Here is a 23,252-nt window from a genome sequence, read left to right as displayed (position 1 = left end):
TATTCTTTCTCATTATCAGATATTTCTCCGACTTACAGGGCAGTAATTTGAGATGGACCATTAAGTGGGGTGGAGGATTAGTGAATATTTTTCAAAGCTTTGCAGGAAAACAGACTTGTAACTTATTAGACCTCTAATTACTGGCCTTTTGCCCAATTTTTGATCCCTGGGAGTGTCCTTGTTCAAAACAAGTTGCTGATCTGGTGGGTCCTAGGGCTGATTCAGGATGACAGTTTTTCTTAAGAAAGAGGTAAAAGGTCTCCTGCCTACACCTGACTAGCGTGTTGAATTCTTAAGCAATTTCTCAGCAGGTCACCACTGAAGACCTTTATATTTATTTGTATAGTTTGTGCCATTATTCTATATTCATGTCCAAAGTTGATCATCTTGGATATGTTCCTTTAATTACTACAGTTACCTGATATGCTCTGGTAAATATCTGATCTTCCATTTATGGCTTAGAAATTTCTCTTCTGTCCTTAGCAACCAATCAGAGCTTCTTGTATTCAGAAACCGCATTTATCACTATTAGACAAAAACAAAGAAACTTGACATTTTGGTTAAACATATTATTGGTTAGATTTTAGATAACTTTTTCCAAGAGTGAAACTCACTTATAGACCTTCATATTCAGCGGGTCGGAGGAAGTCAAAAGTCCCCCAAATTGACTCTCTTGGGACCTGTGTGGAGTCAGGCCATGTGACCGTCCTTGACTTAATCCCCGTGGCCCAGGGAATAAAATATTCCAGTTATTTTAGGACCCACTCCTGGGGTGGGGGTGAGGCTAGAGATTGAGCAGAGACGGCGTGTCAGCTCACAAAGCTGGGAAATCTGGGGTGCTCCTGTGCTGGGGAGGCCAGCCAGCAGGCCTCGTCCCTGTTGACCCATAGGCCCCTTGGTCTAATGAGAAACGGCACTGAGTTTAAGGACACCTGAAGTCCTCCTGCCTCTTCTGATGCATGCGCTCAGGGGACAGCACGGCCAGCTCTTCTGGAGGGGTAAGGAAGTTGTGTGCTGGGGAGGCCTTGTGAGGAGGTAACATGGGGAGTGTATCTTGAAGGGTCAGGCGGGATACTCTTCATCTTAGAAGTCGGGCAAAGGAAACAGCATGGGGAAAGGACGTGGGGTCGTGGATGGGAGTGGAGTATCTATGGATATGACTTACCATGTGGTACTACAGTCTCCCCTTTGTTCTTCTTTGGGGAGTCAGCCTACACATTTCACATGTGAGAAGACAGAGGCTCAGACAGATGAAGCGATTCCCCCAAGAGCATGTGGTTAATAAATTGAGTCCTGGTCTCTTCTCAATATTCTACTGTCTCTCCCACTTACCCTGCTGCCCAGCTTGATTCTGATCCTTTTATCAATTTCTGTATTTTTTTATTACTGTAATGGAATTTGGTACAGTTCCACATTGTGTCACTGAAACTATGGGATGTGTTAGCAGTTCCAGAAGCAGCTTTTTCTTGCGAGATATTACTTTTATTTGCATATGTAAACCCTGTGCCGCCAAAGCTCTTAACATAAGCATTGCCTGGCATACACACACACACTTTCATACCCTAAATAGCAGAGGCCTAGAAATGTTTGTCTACTTTTGCCAACATCTGACTATGATTATCTTTAACCACAGTCACACTTGTTTGTCTCTTAAAATAGTATTGACTCTCCCAGGGAGGCTGTTTCTAGTCAACACAGCCCTCCCAGAGCCCTGTGTGTTCCACCTGCCTTCTCCTGGTAGCCGGGACAGCCGTGATTGACTGTGATTAATTTCCCTGCTCCCTTGTGTTGACACTCCTGAATTCTTCCTTAGGGTTCACAGACCTCTCCTAGCGAGAGGATTAGATTTCACCTCCAGAGCCCACCTGTTGACTCAAGTAACTGAAAGTGTAGCTCTCCCTGCAATGTCCATCAGCCCTTCTTCCTTCCTGTCCCTGCCTCTGCCCACAGGCCATGCCACTCTGCAGGGGTCAACTTCCCCAGAGGAGAGCCGCCTACAGGCCCAGCTGTGTCTGACCTGTGGGTGGACCCAGCCAATTTTTGAAATGGAATATACCTTCCCCCTGTTCCTCAGCATGGATATTAAAAATGTGTGTCCTTGCTTTGGGATTCTGTCTTAGAGAAAGTCAGTATCCCCCTCTGCTAGCCTGTCGGGTTCCTTTGCTTTAAGATAAAAGTTGCTTCATTTTGACTTTGAACTTGAAGAGAGTTAGAGGGGGATGAAGGTGTTGTTTTACCTCACAGTTTCTATCTACGAATCACCCTCTCCCCACCGTCCCCCATCCCCTGGAATAATACATCATACCAAGCCAGAAAAACCTGCTCTCAGACGGGACCCGGTGGTGGTCTTTGAGCGGGTCTTTCTCACAGCATCATCAGGATAAAGAAAATGAACAACATCAGTTCACATGTGTGATTCGGGGTGGTGTGCTCTGGACTTGGATCCCATCGCTAAGAGATCCCTTTTCTGAAACAGTCAAGGGGACATGTGGGTGGCAAACACAAAAACCCACGGGTAAGGACTGAAAAAACCATAGTTTATCAGGATTGCTTTTCCGTTTTTCAGGCTTGCTCTATGCTTTGAACAGTGTGTTTTCCAGAGTGGGGGCATGGAGGTCACCATCTAGGCTCTGAGAAGAGCTACTCCTGGTGCCATTGTTGGGCTGTATTGCTCATCCCGAACCACAGAAGTTGTTTCTGCATAACCTTGTGATAGTAGAGTTGAAAGGTGAGGTGCTTAATGGTAGAAAATAGGTTTGGGAGATGTAGGTTGCAGATGAGCTCATGAAAGCCCTATAAATATTTTTATGATCCTTAAATTATCCCGCTAAATAGAATGAGGACTGTGCAATTTCCATTCTTCTGGGTTAGAAATAGTTCAGATTTTCCGCACTTGAAATTTGAACTAGAAATTTTTAAATTCATTTTTGTGTGTGCAAATAATAGGGTGCATTAAGGCACTTTCTACTTAACCTAGGACCCTACTGTGGTCCTTCATCCAGATGAGGCTCAAAACTATGAGTGTAGATTTTAGAGTCCTGCGTACCTGCCCTAAACACTGGCTCTGTCATTTACCACTTCTGCAACCTGCCAGAAGGGACTTAACCTCTCTATGCCACATTCTCGGTATCAAATGGGCATCCTAATAGCACCTATGCACATGCAGTGTTGCAAACATTACACGAGACTGCAAGTAAAATGACTAGCATATCTGTCATGTTGTAAGATCTCAGTAAAGAACAACATGTAAAACGTAAATGTAGAGGATGGTGATGGTTGCACAACACTGTTGTGCACTTAAGTGGTTAAAATGGTAAATTTTATATTATATATATTTTATCACAATAAAAGGAATTTTTAAGCCATACTCCCAAAAAGGTAGATGTATGTGTGAAAGAGAGCAATTTATTAATGTATAAAAGAATGGAAAGTAATTTACCAAAACCTGCTATCTGGAAGGATTCTGGGTGATTTTTTAATTTTCTTCTTTAAAACTTTTTGATTTTTGAAAATTCCTACAATATCATTATTTACTTCTACAACTAGAAAATATTGTTACAACAGAAGTCTAAGTGAACAAAAGCATAGCTAAGTCAAGGAATGACAGGCCACCCACATTTTCAAGCAGGTTCCTGGACTCTGTTTTCCACCTGCCCTACTGGTTCTTGGGGTTGATGGGGGCTGGGTGGCAAGTGCAACCCCTCTCTGTCCTGGCCCTACCTGACCTCTAACCTAGTCAGCTGTCTACCATATCCATGGCCGCGGTCACTGGGAGGATCGGGTGGGACGATTCCTTGTGGCCCAACCCACTGAGCTGCAGTGACTACAGGTGCCACATCAGTTTTTGACTCCCAATTGCGGAGTTTCAGTATCTTAGGGTTTTGGTGTTCATGTATTTAATAAAGATGCATATGCACTCACAGGTGTTTTTCAGCCTCTGTGCTTCACACATGACAGTGTGATGTGTCAGAACACCCAAGAGCAGAGTGGCAGTCGGCCCTGCCTCCATCACCCCCCTACCCTTCCACCCCAGCTTTCCGTTACACATGACTGGGATTCCCCCCTCCTCCAAACACACACCCCTAGCATGTTATTCTTGCCACAGCTTCTAGCATCTCTCCTGAGGCTTTATTGGAAAATCTACTTCTTGTTGACTTTAACCCCCTTTATCATCTCAATGTCCAGCCGACTCCTGATTATCCCCATCATGAATGATTTAAAGATTTCACTTATTATGTTCATGCATTCATTCAGCAAATACTTACTGAACCTAAATATTCTGAAACATAAAACAGAGAAATAAAATCACATTTATTGGAGTTTTTGCACGAGGGGAGTTATGCTTTGGAGTAATTACTACATTGTCCTCATGTGGGGCATTCCGAGGTCCTTAAACTTGGGCCTTATGCCATATTCAGACTGGAGCGTATCCTCTCTTAGATGGGGACCCTCACTGGTGACGTGCGACCCAGAGGAGCGGAGCATGGGAACTGCCCCTGGAGCCAGAGCCTGAGCTCTGCTTCTCGTGGGTCTGGCAAGCTTGGTGCCTGCACAGTGTGGTGTATCCACTGGGCATGAAGACACCCAGGCTGTGAGATGGGGGGCAGGGCTGCTGCTTCATCCTTCCTCACAGTCCTGTCTCCTTAAAAGTTCCATGATTCTGATTTATAAAATATGGGAAGCTTATAAGACAAATGGAAAACAGAGGTTCTTTTGAAGTTTAAAATATTTTTCCTGACATTAGAGTAAGGTAAATTATGTCCTCAAATAACATTATACATAAAAATAAATTCCAGATGGATTTCAGGCAAATGTAATGAGCACCCTAAAGGAAGTAAGGCAAATGATAGACTGAGAGAAAATACTGGCAACCTACATAATAGACAAAAATTAATATCCAGAATGTATAAAGAGTTCTTAGAAATCAATAAGAAAAAAGGCAACAACCGGGAAAATGGGCAAAAGTTAAAAAGAAGCAGGACTTAAAAAAAAAAAAAAAAAGCAGTAAACTTTTGGAAAAGATAATATCAGTAGAAAGCAGAGAAATACAAATAAAAATAAGAACTTTTAACCCTTCAGATGAGCAAAATTAGTGGTAAGGGTGGGGAGAAATAGACAATCATACACTGGTGAGAATATAAATTGATATAGTCTTTCTGGAGAACCATTTCACAGCATCTTCAAAAATTGAACATGTATATGTGTTTTGACCTACTTCTAGGAGTATACCCTAAAGAAGTTCTCCATTTGTCCCAGGATGCTCAAGTGGCAGTTTTGTTAATAGCTAACAAGAAGATGGGCAGTAGCATTATTTCCAATAGAGGACCGGTTATGGTACAGTTTTATTGTGGAACACTCTGCAACCACTAAAACAAAAAAGAAAACACAGACATGGGAAGATCTCCCACTTGTTAAATTTTAAAAAATATATAGAAACAGTCAACGATATAGTATGAACTGCTTTGCGTAAGAACAAAGTCTGTGCGTTTGTGTGTATACATGGATAATAGTCTGAGAGTTACACACTAAACAGCCAAGGTTACTAAACAGGTAGGAGAGTGGAATTGGGGTATGGGGGTAGTAGCTGGGAAGGAATTAGAGATGGAGGACATTTTGCCCTATAATCTTCTACAGTATCATTTGAAATTTCATGAGCACGTTTTTATATTTGATGTGCTCTTAAAAGTAATATATATTTATAGCAGATAACTTGGAAAACATAGGAAAATAATATCACCTGTAGTCCAAGACACTTTGACTTTAGTTACTTATCGCTCAGTCTTTTTTCTGTATGAACTACCTATCTATATATGTATATAATCACAGCCGGTTCAGTTTTTGTACTCAATACTGTATTCTGCTTCTTTCACTTAATGTTGTCTAAGCATTTCCCCCCAGTTTTACAAATTCATAGTCTCTCATGCTACCTTTAAATGTTTATTATAAATTCAGACACTTTAAGGCTGAAGAATAGATGGCAGGGTTTTCAAGGGCCACGAGGAGAGGGTACCTGGAGACTGAGCCCCTGCCACGACCTGCCCAGTGGGAGTGGTAAGTGGAGGGTGGCTGAGTCAGGCTCAAGGACCAGTCACCGGAAGTCTGCAGAAGCCACACAGCATCCTGCCTCCCCTCTCGCCTTCTCTTGTGTGTGGTCATCAACAACTTTATGCTTCTGCTTCTCCCCAGCCCAGGTTCTAACTCTGGCTTCTGGGAGCTGCCTTCTCTGCTGCAGGCCTGCCTACGAATTGAGGCCTCATTTCAATTGAGGATTTGAAATGTTGCCCTCCTCTGAAATAAGGCATCTGAAAGTCAGCTTAGAATACAAACTGCGGTCTTTTATATCTCTGAGTTTTAAAGGTGAAAGGGCTGGTAAAGAGGATCTAGAGTTGTGCTTCCAAATGGCAGATTGGTAAGATTGGGATTTGTCTAAGACCATGCAGCAAGTTAGCAGTAAAGCTGGAATCCTCTCCCTGGGGCTCTTGGTATGGCCAGTGCTCTTTTTACTATACTGCACTTTCCTTCTCTTAGGGAGTTGGGAGCTTGGGGCCTGACCTAGGACGGTGAAGTTACCATAAAAGGGTTCCAAACAGCATTCAGGCTGCCTGAAGCGCTGAGACTTAGCCAAAGGGACAGTGGGATGAAGAAAGGTCATCTTCTTAAGGGCTTAAGTTTTAGTTCATTCATTCAGCAAATATCCTCGTCTAACACATGCTCAAAGAGGGGGGAAATGTTCTAAAGATAAAGGTGGAGTTATCACATGGTGGTGGGCTTACAGAAACTTTTCATTTTCTTGTATTTTTTTCCTATAATGACTAAATATTACTTTTGAAGGCTTGAATTTTTTTTTTCAGGTCCTCTTGTTCATCTAAGCATTTTTATTGTTGAAGTCATGACATACTTCCTAACTTTGAAGTGAGAAATGGGAGGGAAAAGAATCTGATAGTTCTGGGGTCTCCAACCTGAGTTGGTGGAAGTGCTAAGTGTGTCATGCCACTCACCCATTCATACTTGTCGTGCATGTCTGTGAGTGCATATGTGGGATTGCACCTGCTGGGATCTGCTTCTGCATCTGTGACTGATGAGGAGCAGCCCGTTTTACAGAAGGGAATAAGGGGTAATGGAGCTGCTTGGAAGAAGGAAGTGCATTTTCCCTTTGCTGCTGTCCTGGGAAGGAAAGTGAGAGAGAGTTCGTTCATCAGTTGACTCAAAGCACAGCAGTCTGATGGCACAGGATCAGGGCTGGCCTATCTGGCAGGCCTTAGGCTCACTGGGCATTACTGTATTACAACACAATACTGTTTATTGTCATTCAACAGTCACTGTCATTACTGTTTATTGTTATATAATAACCTTTCATTATTTAAGTAAGTATTATGATCTCAGAGGTAGGTGTTGGTTATCCCCATTTTATAGATGACGAAATCAAGGTTCAGAAAGGTTAAGAGGTAGAACTGGAAATCAGCTCCCAGGACGTGTCCCTCTCCCGCTTGGCTCCGTATTTATCCATGCACACACAGACAGGCACCTTGGCTTCCTTTCTAGTCATTTAATATTTAGAACATATTTATTGAGCACTTTCTATGAAATCTTTTTCCCACAAATGTTTATTGAGTGTTTTAGTTCTGTGTCAGGCACTCTTCTAGGTGCTAGAACCTCAACAGTGAACAAAAGCAGACAAAAATTCCCTGCCCTCAGGGAGCTTATACTCTAGTGAGGGGAGTAAGAGAGACAGAAAATAAATAAGTTCTACAGTAGGTATTTTTAAATGTAGTGTATTAATAGAAAATTTTGAGGTTCAGTGAGGCCAAGAGATCAGGAGTGATTACCCTGAAAAGATACTCTGTCACTCACAGTTCCCAAGAGGAAGGCAGCACATCACATGGGGCCATGGGAGAAAACACTGAGATTGGTTGCAGGGAGAGAGAGAAGGAACTAGAGGGCTGAAGCCTTTAAGAGGTGAATCAGGGTAATCAGGTTTTGGATTGGCTAGTTTGAATAATTTCAGCAGGCTCTGGAGTGTAGGGGCTGTCCTAGTGTTCTGGTACCTGGCCCTGGGATGATTAGGGCAGGTGGATAGTGGCCTGAAATGAGAGCCTGCTAAAGAAGCTGGCTGGAGGTATGGGCTCTGGATTGGTGGGTTTGCATATGAAATGCACAATCAAAAGCAAGTTGTTTCCTATCTCTAGGAATTAACCCACCCTGAGAGGGGCTTTTCCTCCAGGGTCAACAAGGCCCCAGGTATCAAAGCATCAGAATACAGAAAATTAAAAGAAAGTTAATACAGTAGGCTAGATGAGAATAAGTGCTACAGGGAAAATTAAAGAGAAAGGGGATAGAGAGTGTCAGCATGAAAGGGTGGGATGTTGTTTTAAAGAGAGTGGTCAGGGAAGACAGGGAAGGTAGCATTTCAGTAAGACCTGAAGGCAGAGAGGGAATGAGCCAAGTGGGATCTGGGGGAGGAACTTTCTAGGCAGAGAGATCAGTAAGATCAGAGGGGGGAACGTATCTCATTGATAATATCACCTACAGCTGTATCAGTATGCCTTAGATCATAGCAGGAAGAATATAATTCAAAGATCAGGGGATATGTAGGTATCAGAAACACAAACTGACAGCAGGAAGGTTTGGGATGGCCTTATGTGTGTGAGCTGAATACGGAGTATTTTGTCCATAGGCCAGATTTGAATATCTTGATATTTCCCATTCATCCATATTTGGTCAGATGTTTCTCCCCAAATCCTCTTGGAAGAAAAGGTGATTTTTGGTGGAAAGGTGATTCGAATTCATGAGAAACCATACAACATGGACCAAACAGAAGTTAAAAATTGTCAATTAAAGTAAATCAGGTCTTATCACCTATCCCTCCAGAAGGTTTGCCGCTGCATTTAGGATAAAGTTCCAACTCCCTGCCATGGCCTGCAAGGCTTGGAGTCTAGCCGCTGCCTACCTTTCCAACTTCATTTTACATCTGTCTACCCACCAACTGTGCTGCAGCCACAAGAACTTCCTGCGGGTAGCTTGAGCATCCCAGACTCCTTTCTGCCTTAGGACTTCTGCACAGGCTGTGACCTTGGCTGAAGGCCTTCTCCCCGTCTTTACATGGCTGGTTCTGGCTTATCATTCAGGTCTCAGCCTACTTCACAGACAGACTGTCACCAGCTGCTCATGCTGAAGTTATACAGGCCCTCTCCAGCCCATTAGCCAGTTTATTTCTCCAAATGCTGCTCAATAGTACTGGAAATTTTTCTAACTCATTTCTTAGTTTATTATCTGGCCCCACGGCCACCCTAACTAGAATGTCAACTTCCAAATGTCAGGGACTTTGTCTCCTTTACTGCTGTAGCCCAGCACTGGGAACAGCACTGGGCACGTAGACAGCACTCAGACATTTGTTGAATGAATGAGTAATAATACAATGTCTTCAAATATAAAACATAAATCGAGCCTGCAGGACCCAGCACTTAAGAAATAAGAGAGCCATCATAGTGGGGCAGGGTCTAGGCAGTCTTCTAGGAAAGAGGCATTCTTATGGAAATAGTCTAATTGTATATTTTTCTTGCAAAGGATATCTCTAGGATATCTGGGGCGCTGGACGGTACCCCAGCCCAATCATTGCTGATCAGGGAGCTGGGGGTTCCAGCTCTAGTAATGAGGAGATGGCCTTGGCGGAGTAGCAGCCCTTGGGCCTTTGGTCCCAGGTGTGTGGTATTTGGCAGCAGTGTTTGGATTCTTTCTTAAAACATGAATATGAATGTCTTTAGCAGACCTGCACTCTCCATTTTGCCACTCCATGCCTCTCCTGTTTGTCCTATATCCAAACTCTTCTCATGTTTACCTTCCCTGTTCATCCCCAAGAACGTCTGAGCTTTGACCCCTGCCCTGTGTGAATAAGTGCTCTGTTCCCTAGCAACCCAGTGGGCACTTTGGATGTTTTCACTGATTGAAGGGAAGTTGAATTACTACTGGTAAGTCTCAAGAACCAGCTTATGGCTAGAGGACAAGGTGTCAGCTTGTCTCACCTGCCCCAAAGGCAGTGAATGCCTGCTAAAGGGAGTTCTTGGTCCCAATTATGCAAATAACCTATGGGGTATAATTAGGAAATGACCCTTCCCGGGTCCCTGCTGTATGGTCCCAACCGAGCCTCTATACCTAGCTTTTCCTGTGCCCTAGGGGCCAGCTAAGGTTCTCACTGGTTACTCCCTTATCACTTACTTGCCATTTCTCCCACCTTTAACACTCTTACTCTGACTTGTGAGACAGGAGACGCCTCACTGTCTACCAATATCTTAGAATCATGTTTCCATTCTTCAGCCTTTGGCCTTCTTAGCTGGTCAGCCAACATGCTCAAACTAGAACAACCAGCGCTCTTTGTCATGATGATATTTCTGTACTTATTAGTAAAATATTGGAAACAATTAACAGAGCTAGTCAGAATTTTATGCCTCCCCCAAAACCTCCAGTATCATTTTCAGTGACAATTTCAAGATCTGTAGAAGGAACTCCTGGGAAACTTCAACTTGACTGATTTTATATACCCACAAGGCTAAAATCAACTTTAAATAGCATGTCAAATAAAGCACAACTTACAAAATTTTAACAAAATCTAGTTCTAGCCTTTAGCATAATCACTATTTTAATTATACATTGTTCAGTCTGTTTTCAGTGGAACAGAAAATTATTCTCTCATATTTGTGATCAGGAAATTGTTTCATGAATGGAATTGGGTATTTTACCTAGGAATTATGTTCAAACATCATTTACAGTTGGTTTATACCAGACTTCGAAAACACCAGTAGTAAGCATGTATGCAGTTTAACTTGATGGATGAGAAAATTGTGCCAGGACCAGATCCCACCATAACCAGGGGGTCGGAGCTAACATCACTAGAATTGGATCAAATTGATATTATGTGCCTCCTGATAGAGTACATTGTGTTCAGGGATATTCCTGCAAAAATGTACATTCTAATTTGCTGGATGTTAAACATCCAGCAAGGGGCTTCCCTGGTGGCGCAGTGGTTAGGAATCCGCCTGCCAATGCAGGGGACATAGGTTCGATCCCTGGTCTGGGTAGATCCCACATGCTGCGGAACGGCTAAGCCCGTGCACCACAACTACTGAGCCTGCGCTCTAGAGCCCGTGTGCCACAACTGCTGAAGCCTGCGCGCCTGGAGCCCGTGCTCCGTAACAAGAGAAGCCACCGCAATGATAAGCCCACCCACCACAACGAAGAGTAGTAGCCCCTGCTCGCCACAACTGAAGAAGGTCCGTGCACAGCAATGTAGACCCCACGCAGCCAAAAGAAATTTAAAACAAAAAACACACAAAAAACTAAACATCCAGCAAACCCAAATTGAGAGAATATTCTACACAATAGCTACCCTGTACTCATAAAAGATGTCCAAGTCATGAAAGATAAGACCTTTTTCTGTAAAGGACGTTATAGGAATGATTGGCAACATTTGAACAAAGTAGAGGATCAATGTTAAATTCCTGATTTTGCTAACTATACAGTGGTTATGTAAGAGAACGCCCTTGTTTTTAGGGGCCATACACTGAAGTATATAGAGATATAGGGGAATCTTCTCTGTAACTTATTCTCAGACCGTTCAGAAAGAGAAAGAAAAGAAAAAGCAAGTGGTAAAATGTTAATAGTTGGGAAATCTCGGTGAAGGAGATGTAAGAATTCTTTGTACAAATCTTGGCACTTTTCTCTAAATCTGAGATTATGTCAAAATAAAAAATTTATAAGAAATGATGCCAACGGGATCATACTCGTGAACTCATCCCCAGGTTGATGGGGATAGGAAGAACCCAGACAGTGGTTTTTCCTATCCCCATCAACCTGGGGATGAATTCCCTTAGTGTACCCTTAGTGTACATCTGTGCTCTGGGTCCAGAGAGGCCAGAGAGGACCACGAGGGCGCTGCTGAATGAAGAACACAGGCGGGAATGTAGAAGGAGAGCCTGGGCTTGGTTGGGAGGCCCAGACTGAACACAGTCATGTTTGCCTGCTGCTTTTCCCAAGCCAGGCAGCAAGGCCCTAGAGGCAAACTCACTTGGCCCAGGTCCTTAGGAGAGGCAGGGCCAGGCTAAGACTGCAGGGTCTCAAGCTGCCTTAAGTCCTGGAGACCCTAAATCTTAACACTTTCTTTCCTACCCCCCACACAAAAAAATGTAGTCTCCTAAAAGAGGACCCTGAAAACCCAGTCACTGATAACCTGTTTCTTTCTCCAGATACGCAGTTTCCTCCTCTTTCTTCTTCCCTCAGGTTCTCTAGGAGAATTTCCATTGTGACATTTTCAGTTAAGTAGCACTTAATTACAGGCTTAAATGTTCCTGTGACACCCTGCTTAACTCTTTCCCTCCACCTCTATAATTAAGCCTGGCATGGTTACCTTTGGTTAAGGTTACTACTGAAGGGCACATTATAAGTTGAATCCAGGTCAGGCTTCCCACTGGCTCCTGGGTAGACTCTGATGTGATAGCACATAGCCAAAAATAACTGTCCTGGACTATAAACTCATCTCCTACTTTGGTGTTCATAAGAGGTTGAGTTTGACTGTCAACCCTGCTGTCAGGATACCATACTCATTAGTCGATTCACCTTTTGTATTCCAGACTGAGATGGAAAAATAGCCAAGAACGATGCTAGCTAGCCACACTGCTTTCTACAACATATTAATAGAATTTGGTAAATGTTCCCTTTGGAGAGTCATCATCTACATGAGCATGTTAATTAGCATATTAAAGGTTCCTAGAAGTCCTGCAGAAAAGAAACAGGTAACTTCTGTAACCCATCTTAATTGACTGGGCGACAGTTTGAACATCTTAAGGAACAGGAAGCACGAGCCTATATTGATATTCACGTTGCTAAGTTTTAGAGATGAGCGCCTCAGCAACATTGACTTTTTCTTAGAGGTCTCTGGGCCTAAAAATAGTCAGACTCCAGTGATTTCTCTTGCTTTGTCCTTAGCTATTCATCACCAGCCATTTAATGAGCTCCTCTATGACTGAAGAGTTTGTGCTGGGGATACAAAGATGGAGGACATCTCTGTCCTCAAGGACTTTCCTTAGAGTTAGGGAGGTAAGGTAGATAAACAAGCATTTATCAGTGCCAAGTGAATGGTACGAGAGGTACTCCCAGAGAAATAGGAGAACATGCTGGGCTTAGCCATCTAAGAAGTCCTAGGTAGGCTTTAGACAAGCCGAGAGGCTGCAGAATGGTTTGAGCAATGAGAAATGCAACATGGGTGGTGCAGTGAACTGAATAATTAGCCTAAAGCAGGTGGTTCAAATAGAATAGTTGTGTCCAAACTTTAACGTACATCAGATTCACTTGGAGGGCTCGTTAGAACACAGTGCTGGGCCACCCCCATAGTTTCTCATCCGGTACCTCTGGAGTGGGACCCAAGAATATGCATTTCTAACAAGGGCCCAGATGATGGTCACATTGCTGGTCTGAGGACCACAGTTTGAGAACCTTGGATTATCAAAGAGTGGAAGCTCAGAGAGCTGGAAAGGTGAGCTCAGGCCTGACCACGGAGTACCTTAAATGGCAGGCTGACAAGTTAGACTTTGTTAATCAAGTTTTGAACAGGGACTTGCCCAAAGCAGTAGAATTGTTCTGGTAGCAGAGAGATGTCGAATGGATAAGAGAAAAAGACTAGCTGCAGAGAAACCAACTTGGAGGTTTTTACATAGTTAAAGCAAGTGGATTTAAAAGCTCTGAATTAGGGCAGTGACAGCAGGAATGGAAAGAGAAATATTCTTGCAGAAATCTTTGTGAATGAAGAATTAGCTTGCAGGACAGAAAAACTGAAAGATAGTCTTGGTCATTCTCTGAGAGAGTCTTCAATTATATACAGTAACTTGTGTAATGTTATTTTGAGGCTTTGTGGGTATTACTGGAGCTGAACTTGTTTATGTTCACACATTCTGAAAAGTGGAAAATGTTACCAGGTAAGGTAGTAGGGTAAGTTATTTTAGAGAGCTTACATTTAACCCACTTGAGGGCTTATTTGAAGGCCTAGGGGAAAGCTCCAGTGTGGATACATCCTGGACTCAGGAGTGGCCCTATTTTACCATGGAAATTTGACTTCCCTGCCAGGCATGCGCTTGGGAGGATGGCATATGAGGAGAGGGCAGAAGAAGACACCTTCCCCAGCCTTGGGACTTGACAGTTACCGTGTGTCATGATTAGAAGACCTCCCTGTGCTCATGATATCTTTATAGAAGAAAACAGATCCCCGGTGACCTCAGTTCCTACTGATCCACTGATTCTTGTAGCCCTATTACAAGCCCATCACTTAAATAAAAATTCTGTTTTTAGGTTTTATACTAATATGACGTGTCCTTTCTTCAGTCTCAGTTTGGAAAGTTTTACCACACTCTTCTGGTGGTGATGTTTTGAACAGTTCAGAAGCCTTTTAGGAGAGTTCCCTACTCCACAGTTTAGGAAACAATGTGCATTTCCTCTCCAGAGGCTGTGGACAAGTCTGAGAGAATGAAACCAGCATATCGATGGAAATAGTATCTGGAGTATTTGCTCTCCGAAGGGCGACAGAGCTGCTTTCACTGACTTTTTCCTGATCTGACATGTCAAGCTGCAGAATCTACCCCTGGAACGTAGAGAGAGAATTTTTAGCCCTTAACTTCTAAAGCCAACTAGGGGGACTAGTGAATCACGTGATCCAATGTGACAGCCTGTCATAGCACTGGCCTTGCGTGTTTAGGATGTGCTTGTCTGGGGTGGGGGGAGGGCACGGACTCAGTGCCCTTTGAGGTTGCTCCTCCCTCTGTCTCTGGCTCAGAGAGAAGATTACACAGGGGAAGCTGAGGCCAAGGAGACCTGAGGACAAGCAGTTGGAAACTTCATTTTACTCTCTGCATCCAGTGGCATCCTGATGGAAGGCAAAGCAGGGAGGGTGGGGACAGGGCACTGAAGGAGCCAGCAGTAGTTAAGGGAGATCTGGACTGAATTAGAACAGAATTCTGAAGCGTTCATTTAGATTAAAGCCAGAGGTGCTGACTTTTAACCCTCATGGAGACTGTTTTGTCTGTTGGAAAAGATCTTGATGTGAAGAGCTTATGTCCATGGGCTCTGAAGATGAAAAGGCTTTTTGCCCTATATGGATGCCGCTGGATTTGGAATTGTCCCTGTGGTTCAGATTTCTGTGCACATGCTACCAGGATAGGAACAGCAGCATAGGGAAGAGAAGGGGACCAATAAGTAGGAATAAAGTAAGATAGAGCCTAATGCAATGTGCTTTTGGGACTCAGAGTGGTCCTTCATTTTGTGTTCTTAGTTTAATGGGAAAAATCAGACACAGACATTATAAATCGTAGAGATTTAGATGTTAAAAAATGTATAAAAAACCCATAAAGCCTGAGTAGAGTGAACCTAGTTGCAGGGCAGGAATAAAGAAGTAGGCGTAGAGAAATGGACTTGATGACATGGGGTGGGAGGGCAAAGCTCGGGTGAAGTGAGAGTAGCATCGACATATATACACTACCGGATGTAAAATAGTTGGCTGGTGAGAAGCAGCATAGCACAGGGAGATCAGCTCGGTGCTTTGCGATAACCTAGAGGGGTGGGATAGGGAGGGTGGGAGGGAGGCACAAGAGCGAGGGGATATGGGGACATGTGTATGCATATGGCTGATTCACTTTGTTGTGCAACAGAAACTAACACGGTATTGTGAAGCAATTATACTCCAATAAAGATCTATTAAAAAAAAAAAAAAAAGAATGGTGAGTTGGCAAAGGACTCATTGGAGAAGAAATTCCTGAACTAAGTGTGTAAAAGCTATGGCTCAGTAAGCAGGAGGCAAGGGCTTCCACTATGCATTTGAGACTTGAATCTGGCTAAGGGATGGGGGAAGGAATATCCTGAGGCAAGATGTTTGCCAGCTTTAGTCTAACATTGTGGTAGGAGCAATTGCAAGGGCAACAAGTTTCCTAGTGTTAAGAGACAGTGTTTCTGGACCAGGCTGATTCTCCCCCTCCCCCATGTCCTATTGCTGTCACCATAGCATCCTTCTTCTGGCACCAAGTGACCCAGACACCAAGATGGGCAACCAAGTGGTTTTCAGGGAAGCCAGCCATGCGAGGTAACTGGTGGTACATAGCCTCAGGACCTCAGCTGAAAGTGCAACCAGGAGATTGGCTTTGCTAAGCATTCTGCTAAAAGGCCTGCCAGGGCCCTTCTCCTACATCATGAAAGATGTACTAATACTTACTGTAGGTTTTGTGCTCTCCATGCTTACAAACAATTGAATTTATGGATTTATTACCCAGGGAATTTTCACCCTGACCTTCCCATCATACACCCTTCTCTAGATGTGCAATTTCCAGTGTGAAAAAAATGTATGTGCCATACTTCTATGATTTTTATATTAAGTAAATTATTTATAGAAAGCCAAAGGAAACAAGAATGTTTGGGTATATAATCTATTCAGACAGATGTATTGAAATGCATTTACCTTATATAGCTCAAGCCATGGAGAGCAATAAAGATGTTTACAATGATTCTTGTATCATTGGAGCTAAAGCAAGACAAAAGAACAGGAGTTTAAAGGACTTTTCTGTAAATATCTAGTGATGTTAGGAATTTTTGTGATTTCTTCTGATATCAGCTACTGGAGTCAAAGCTTCCAATACAATATTATGATGAATACCAGGGAGACTTTTATAGACCTATTGTCCAACTAGATGGTGGATGATGAGGTATGACCAATAAAGAACAACTAGACCCCCTATCTTTTAGCAATTACATAATACAGTATGTGGAAGACATGCCTTTGGGGTGTGATTGAATACCATCACTGAACTCCAGAAGAACGGATTGAAATGAGTTTTCCTTCTTGAGTTGTGCCTTTGAAGTCAGTGTAGAAAATGGTGGGCCAGCTTAGTGAGTTATGCATCTGGGGTACTCATAATCCACCAAACCCTTGGATGCCACCTGTGCATATGTGAACTCTATGGGGTCCCAGCCACCACTCCTGGTCTTTGGGGCTATTAAACCCACAAAACTAATAGAATTGTTTTCTCTTTTTGTCTATGACATGTGGTCCTTCTTTACTTTCAACTCACTTTGAGGTCAGTGGAAAGAAAGCAGAACCAATATTTTGTGATTAGAAAAAATAATAGATATCAGTCCTGTGGATGCAGCCATAGGCATTTGCCATATCCTAAATTTGCATTCTGTGGTGACTTGTACACAATGTATTCTTTCAGCATAGTTTTACAAAATTTACATGAAACCAAAAAGGGTAGAAGCCTTTTTGTAGAGGTAACATAAAAAGTGAAAGAAATATGAGACAAAACATTTTAGAAAGAAAATTGAATTTATAAATGAGCAAAATTTCTAGTATATTCATGCACATCATGAAGAGGTTTCAGGAATTCCTCACCTAAATACAAATTGTAGATTGTTGTAAAAGCAGTATGTTTAATTAAAAAATACATTTCAAAAGAAAGAAAGTTTTCATAAACAATATGCCACTGTGGAAGGAAAAAAAAATTTCTAGTATATTCAGTTACTATGCATGTGGTACACAAATATCTTATATTTTGGTTGCTAATGAAGGGCTTCCCAACTAAAAGAATGTTTGACATAGACAATGGACTTACTAGGATGTGTTCAGTGTGTAAACTCTCATGGGCTTTATTCCAGTTTTCATCTTTATGTCAAGCAGACAGCTCTCATCTCCTGTGCTGCTTAGAAATGTGCTACTGTGATTAAAATACCTAGAATTATGGAGCCTTTGTCCCAAGTCTTAGGCCAATAACATTGACATGTTTATTCTAACCCCATGATGGTATCTGAGACCCTAATATCAACAGCTGTTTAGTGGCTTGGTCATCAAGCCCATCAGAAGCTCGCATTCTGAGGGATAGATATCCTGTAGATAAAGAGACACATGTCATCTCCAGGGAATAACCTGTGCTACCTAAACTTCTTAATGGTGGGAGGGTGGACAACAATGACATGGTAGCCCAAGGATGTGACTACCTTATTCTCCAATGAGATTTCAGGCATTGATCGTAGGAGTGGTTATTTGAAGTGGGATGGGAGAGTAACGCAGAATGGCAACTGGTAGCCTTAAGTTTTTCTTTGTTTTCATGAGGTGCTTTGAGGCTAAAAATGGCTTACATTATCTAGTCTAGCCTTTAGAGGAACATACAGTTGGAGTGAAGGAAGATACAGAATAGAATCACAGACATGGAACTAGGGGAGATAGTTATGGTTTTATTGATTTTTATTTAACTTAGATGGTACTTCCAGTGGAATTAGACACTGTTATAAGCACTTCACAAATATTAACTCCTTAATCCTAATAACAACCCTATAGGATAGATACTAATATTATCTTCATTTACTGATGAGAAAACGAAGATACACAGAGATCAAGTAATTGGTCCAGAGTCACAGAGCTAGCCAGTGGTAGAGCAAGGCTTTGAATGCACTCTGTCTAATCTGTCCATTTTGTAGATGAAGAAACAGAGGCCTGAGTGTCTGTCCAGTGCTGCCATCTCTCTGTTGCAATCCATAGAGTAGGCACCAGTAGATGATTCTTGAATCATATAATCAGGGCAGGAAAATTATACCAGCAGAGTTTTCTCTTTTAATCAACTTGAACAAAATATCATTAAAAGATGAGTGTTGGTGTCAAGAATTCTCTAGTCATTGGTAAAGCTTTGGAATGTGTTCTGTGACCATGCATCATGTCTTCTATTCTTAGGTATTAAGGAAGAAATTGGGTAGTTTAGAGAGGTGGCTTGGGAATTGAAGGAAGCATGGATAAAAAATAGTATGGAAGTCTGCTGGTGGATAAGAGTTTGTTGTTTGTTGGCTTATTTATTTAGATTTTCTTGATTTCATTAGTATCTTCATATTCCCATGACCAATCATGGGAATTCATTCAACTCATGCAATTCAGAGTCTATGAAGTTGGACCTCCAACCTCATGGATTACCCTGCCAAGCTTCCTATTTTTTCAGTTTGTGGCTGAGAAATCAACTATAGGATGCATTTCCTATTGGTCTAGAGGCACTGGATTTTACCTTTTTATTTCTTCTCCTTGAAACATTCTATTTCATCTCAACTTCATTCTTTGAAGTAGATGTTTTGGGTTAGGGAGAGCACATTTAATTTTTCCAGAGGAAAATTATGTACTAATGGTGCATATTGAAACACCTAGGAGAATACAGGAAGATGAGAACTTTTGCACACGGTTGGTGGGAGTAAATCAGAGAGCAATTTGGCAGTACCTAGTGAAGCTAGTGAGTGATGTGTAGTCACTAAAACCCAGCAGTTCCACCTTGAAATACATGCTTTAGAGTTGAGAGCTGTGCTACTCAATGTGCAATCTACAGATGGTGAAGGTTTGTGAGCGATGTTTCCAGTCCACAGGGAGATAAGTACAGAAAATGAGAGTAAGCATTTACTATACTGTGTTTGATACTGTAGCTTTGTAGTATAGTCTGAAGTCTGGGAGTGTGATTCTTCCAGCTTCATTCTTCTTTCTCCAGATTGCTTTGGCTATTCGGAGTCTTTTGTGTTTCCATTCAAATTAAAAATTTTTTTTGTTCTAGTTCTGTGAAAAATGCCATTGATATGGATTGCATTGAATCTGTAGATTGCCTTGGATAGTATGGTCATTTTAACAGTATTGATACTTCCAATCCAAAAACACGGTATATCTTTCCATCTGTTTGTGTTGTCTTCAGTTTCTTTCATCAGCATCTTATAATTTTCAGAGTACAGGTCTTTTGCCTCCTTAGGTAGGTTGATTCCTAGGCATTTATTTTATTCTTTTTGATGCAATGATAAATGGGATTGTTTCCTTAATTTCTCTTTCTGATATTTTGTTATTAGTGTATAGAAATGCAACAGATTTCTGTATATTAATTTCATATCCTACAACTTTACCGAATTCATTGATGAGCTCTAGCAGTTTTCTTTTTTTTTTTTTTTTTAATTAATTTATTTATTTTTGGCTGTGTTGGGTCTTCGTTTCTGTGCGAGGGCTTTCTCCAGTTGCGGCGAGCGGGGGCCACTCTTCATCGCGGTGCGTGGGCCTCTCACTATCGCGGCCTCTCTTGTTGCGGAGCACAGGCTCCAGAAGTGCAGGCTCAGTAGTTGTGGCTCACAGGCCCAGCTGCTCCGCGGCATGTGGGATCTTCCCAGACCAGGGCTCAAACCCATGTCCCCTGCATTGGCAGGCAGACTCTCAACCACTGTGCCACCAGGGAAGCCCCTCTAGCAGTTTTCTGGTAGTGTCTTTAGCATTGTCTATATATAAGCATCATGTCATTTCCAATTTGGATTCCTTTTATTTCTTTTTCTTCTCTGATTGCTGTGGCTCGCACTTCCAAAACTATGTTGAATAAAAGTGGTGAAAATGGGCATCCTTATCTTGTTCCTGATCTTAGAGGAAATGCTTTCAGCTTTTTACTGTTGAGTATGATGTTGGCTGTGGGTTTGTCATATATGGCCTTTATTATGTTGAGGTATGTTCCCTCTACGCCCATTTTCTGGAGAGAGGTTTATCATAAAGGGATGTTGAATTTTATCAAGAGCCTTTTCTGGAACAGGATAGAAAGCCCATAGATAAACCCATGCACTTATGGTCAATTAATCTACAACAAAGGCAAGAATATACAATGGAGAAAAGACAGTCTCTTCAATAAGTGGTACTGGAAAAACTGGACAGCTACACGTAAAAGAACAAAATTAGAACATTCTCTAACACCATATACAAAAATAAACTCAAAATGGATTAAAAACCTAAACATAAGACTGGATACTATAAAACTCTTAGAGAAAAACATAGGCGCAGAATACTCTTTGACATAAATCACAGCAATATTTTTTTGGATCTCTCCCCTAGAATAACAGAAACAAAAGCAAAAATAAACAAATGGAACCTAATTAAATGTAAAAGCTTTTGCACAGCAAAGGAAACCATAAACAAAATTAAAAGACAACCATGGACTGGGAGAAAATACTGCGAACGATGCTACCAACAAGGGATTAATATCCAAAATATACAAATAGCTCATACAGCTTAATATCAGAAAACCAAACAACCCAGTCAAAAAATGTCCAGAAGACCTAAATAGACATTTCTCCAAAGACATACAGATGGCCAACAGGCACATGAAAAGGTGTTCAATATCGCTGATCATTAGAGAAATGCAAATTAAAACTACAGTGAGGTATCACCTCACACTGGTCAGAATGGCCATCATGAAAAAGTCTACAAATAACAAATGCTACAGAAGATGTGGAGAAAATGGAACCCTCTTACACTGTTGGTGGGAATGTACATTAGTGCAGCCACTATGGAGAACAATATGGAGATCCCTTTAAAAACTAAAAATAGAATTATCATATGATCCAGTGATCTCTCTCCTGGGCATATATCCAGAGAAAACTCTAATTTGAAAAGATACATGCACCGCAGTGTTCATAGCAGCACTATTTACAATAGCCAAGACATGGAAGCAACCTAAATATCCATCGACAGATGAATGGATAAAGAAGATGGGGTGTGTGTGTGTGTGTGTGTGTGTGTGTGTGTGTGTGTGTATACACACACACAATGGAATATTACTCAGCCATAAAAAAGAATGACAGTGCCATTTGCAGCAACATGGATGGACCTAGAGATTATCATATTAAGTGAAGTAAGTCGGACAGAGAAAGACAAATATCAAAGGATATCACTTATATGTGGAATCTAAAAAATATGATACAAATGAACTTATTTACAAAACAGAAACAGACTCACAGACTTGGAAAACAAACTTATGATTACCAAAGGGGAAAGTGATGGGGGACGATAAATTGGGAGTTTGGGATTAACATATACACTCTACTGTATATCAATTAGATAAACAATAAGGACCTACTGTGTAGCACAGGGAACTATATTCAATATCTTATAATAACCTATAATGGCAAAGAATCTGAAAAAGAATGTATATATGTATATATACACACATATGTATGTATAACTGAATCACTTTGCTGTACATCTGAAACCAATACAACTTTGTAAATCAACTATAGTTCAATTAAAAGAAAGATTTAAAAAAAAAACTGAAGCAAATATGGCAAAAATGTCTACACTTTTCATATCTAGGTGGTGGGTATTTGGCTGTTACATTTTTTCTGTATTTTTTTCTATTTAAAAAATATCTCATAGTGGGACTTCCCCGGCGGTCCAGTCGTTAAGACTCCATGCTTCCACTGCAGGGGGTGAGGGTTCGATCCCTGGTCGGGGAACTAAGATCCCACATGCTGCGTGGTGCAGCCAAAACAAAATGAAAAAAATAAAAATATCTCATAGTAAAATCAGCCTCAGAATATTATTTTTTCTGATCTAGGAAGCAAGTTGGACATACCAGGGAACTTTATTCCTGCAGTGTCCAAGGACACATTTGTCTTCCCAGTGACTTAAAACCAGATACCAATCTTATGGGCAGTTTTTAATGCCTCAGGGCTGAAGAGAAAGCATTGGTTCAGAACCCTGGAGAGATGTAGAGGTGCCTGGATTCTGGTCCTAGCTTTATGACTAACTAATTTGTGACCATGGATTTCCCATATATAAGCTTTCATTGCCTTATCTGTAAAATTAGTGAGACTGAGATTGTTTTCAGCATTGAAATTTAATAACATATAAATTATATATAAATGTCTATTTGAAATGTCACATAGACTAACAACTTGATGTTCCTTTTTACAGTAATTATAGAGGCTAACAGAATTCATGGAGTAGACACAGATGTGGGAATAAGATTAAATATATGTGCAGTGGAGTCAGATCTGGGTTTAAATTTTGCCTCTCTGCCACACTAATGATGACCCTCGGTTTCCTGGTACACTCTATTTCCTAAGATGATACTCATACTTAGTACCTGTCTCAGCTTGGAAAGATTTGATGAGATAACAGTATTACTGTTGTAGTTGTTACAAATCAGTCAGTTAACTGTTGTGCCCGGAAAGGTCTAGAATAAATTCTCAAACCGCTCATTGCAGCCATCTTCCAAAGATGGGATGAGCATCACATGCCAATTATTCTTTGAAGTAGCAATAAACTAAGTACACATTTTCTAGACTAAATGATGCCACATCTTTTTGTAACTATGCATTCAAAGTGATTTAGAAATAGTCCTGTCTCAATACGGGACCCTAACTAGATGACAAGTTAAAGATTGCTTCCAACTCTTCAGTTGTCTTTT

General features: G+C 41.6%; 1 protein-coding gene and 1 pseudogene across 3 annotated transcripts in view; both read left to right on the top strand.

The window, feature by feature from the left end:
- Window positions 1-23,252, top strand: part of LOC137766391 (kalirin-like) — a 109,035-nt gene that overhangs the window by 13,820 nt on the left and 71,963 nt on the right. The gene's annotated exons all lie outside the window — the stretch shown is intronic.
- LOC137766657 (protein MEMO1 pseudogene) lies at window positions 16,435-17,022 on the top strand (annotated as a pseudogene).

The sequence above is a fragment of the Eschrichtius robustus genome, chromosome 6 (genome assembly GCF_028021215.1).
Source record: "Eschrichtius robustus isolate mEscRob2 chromosome 6, mEscRob2.pri, whole genome shotgun sequence".
Lineage (NCBI taxonomy): Eukaryota > Metazoa > Chordata > Mammalia > Artiodactyla > Eschrichtiidae > Eschrichtius > Eschrichtius robustus.
Note: the sequence above shows the minus strand (reverse complement) of the source record. Positions and strands in the feature narration are given on the sequence as shown.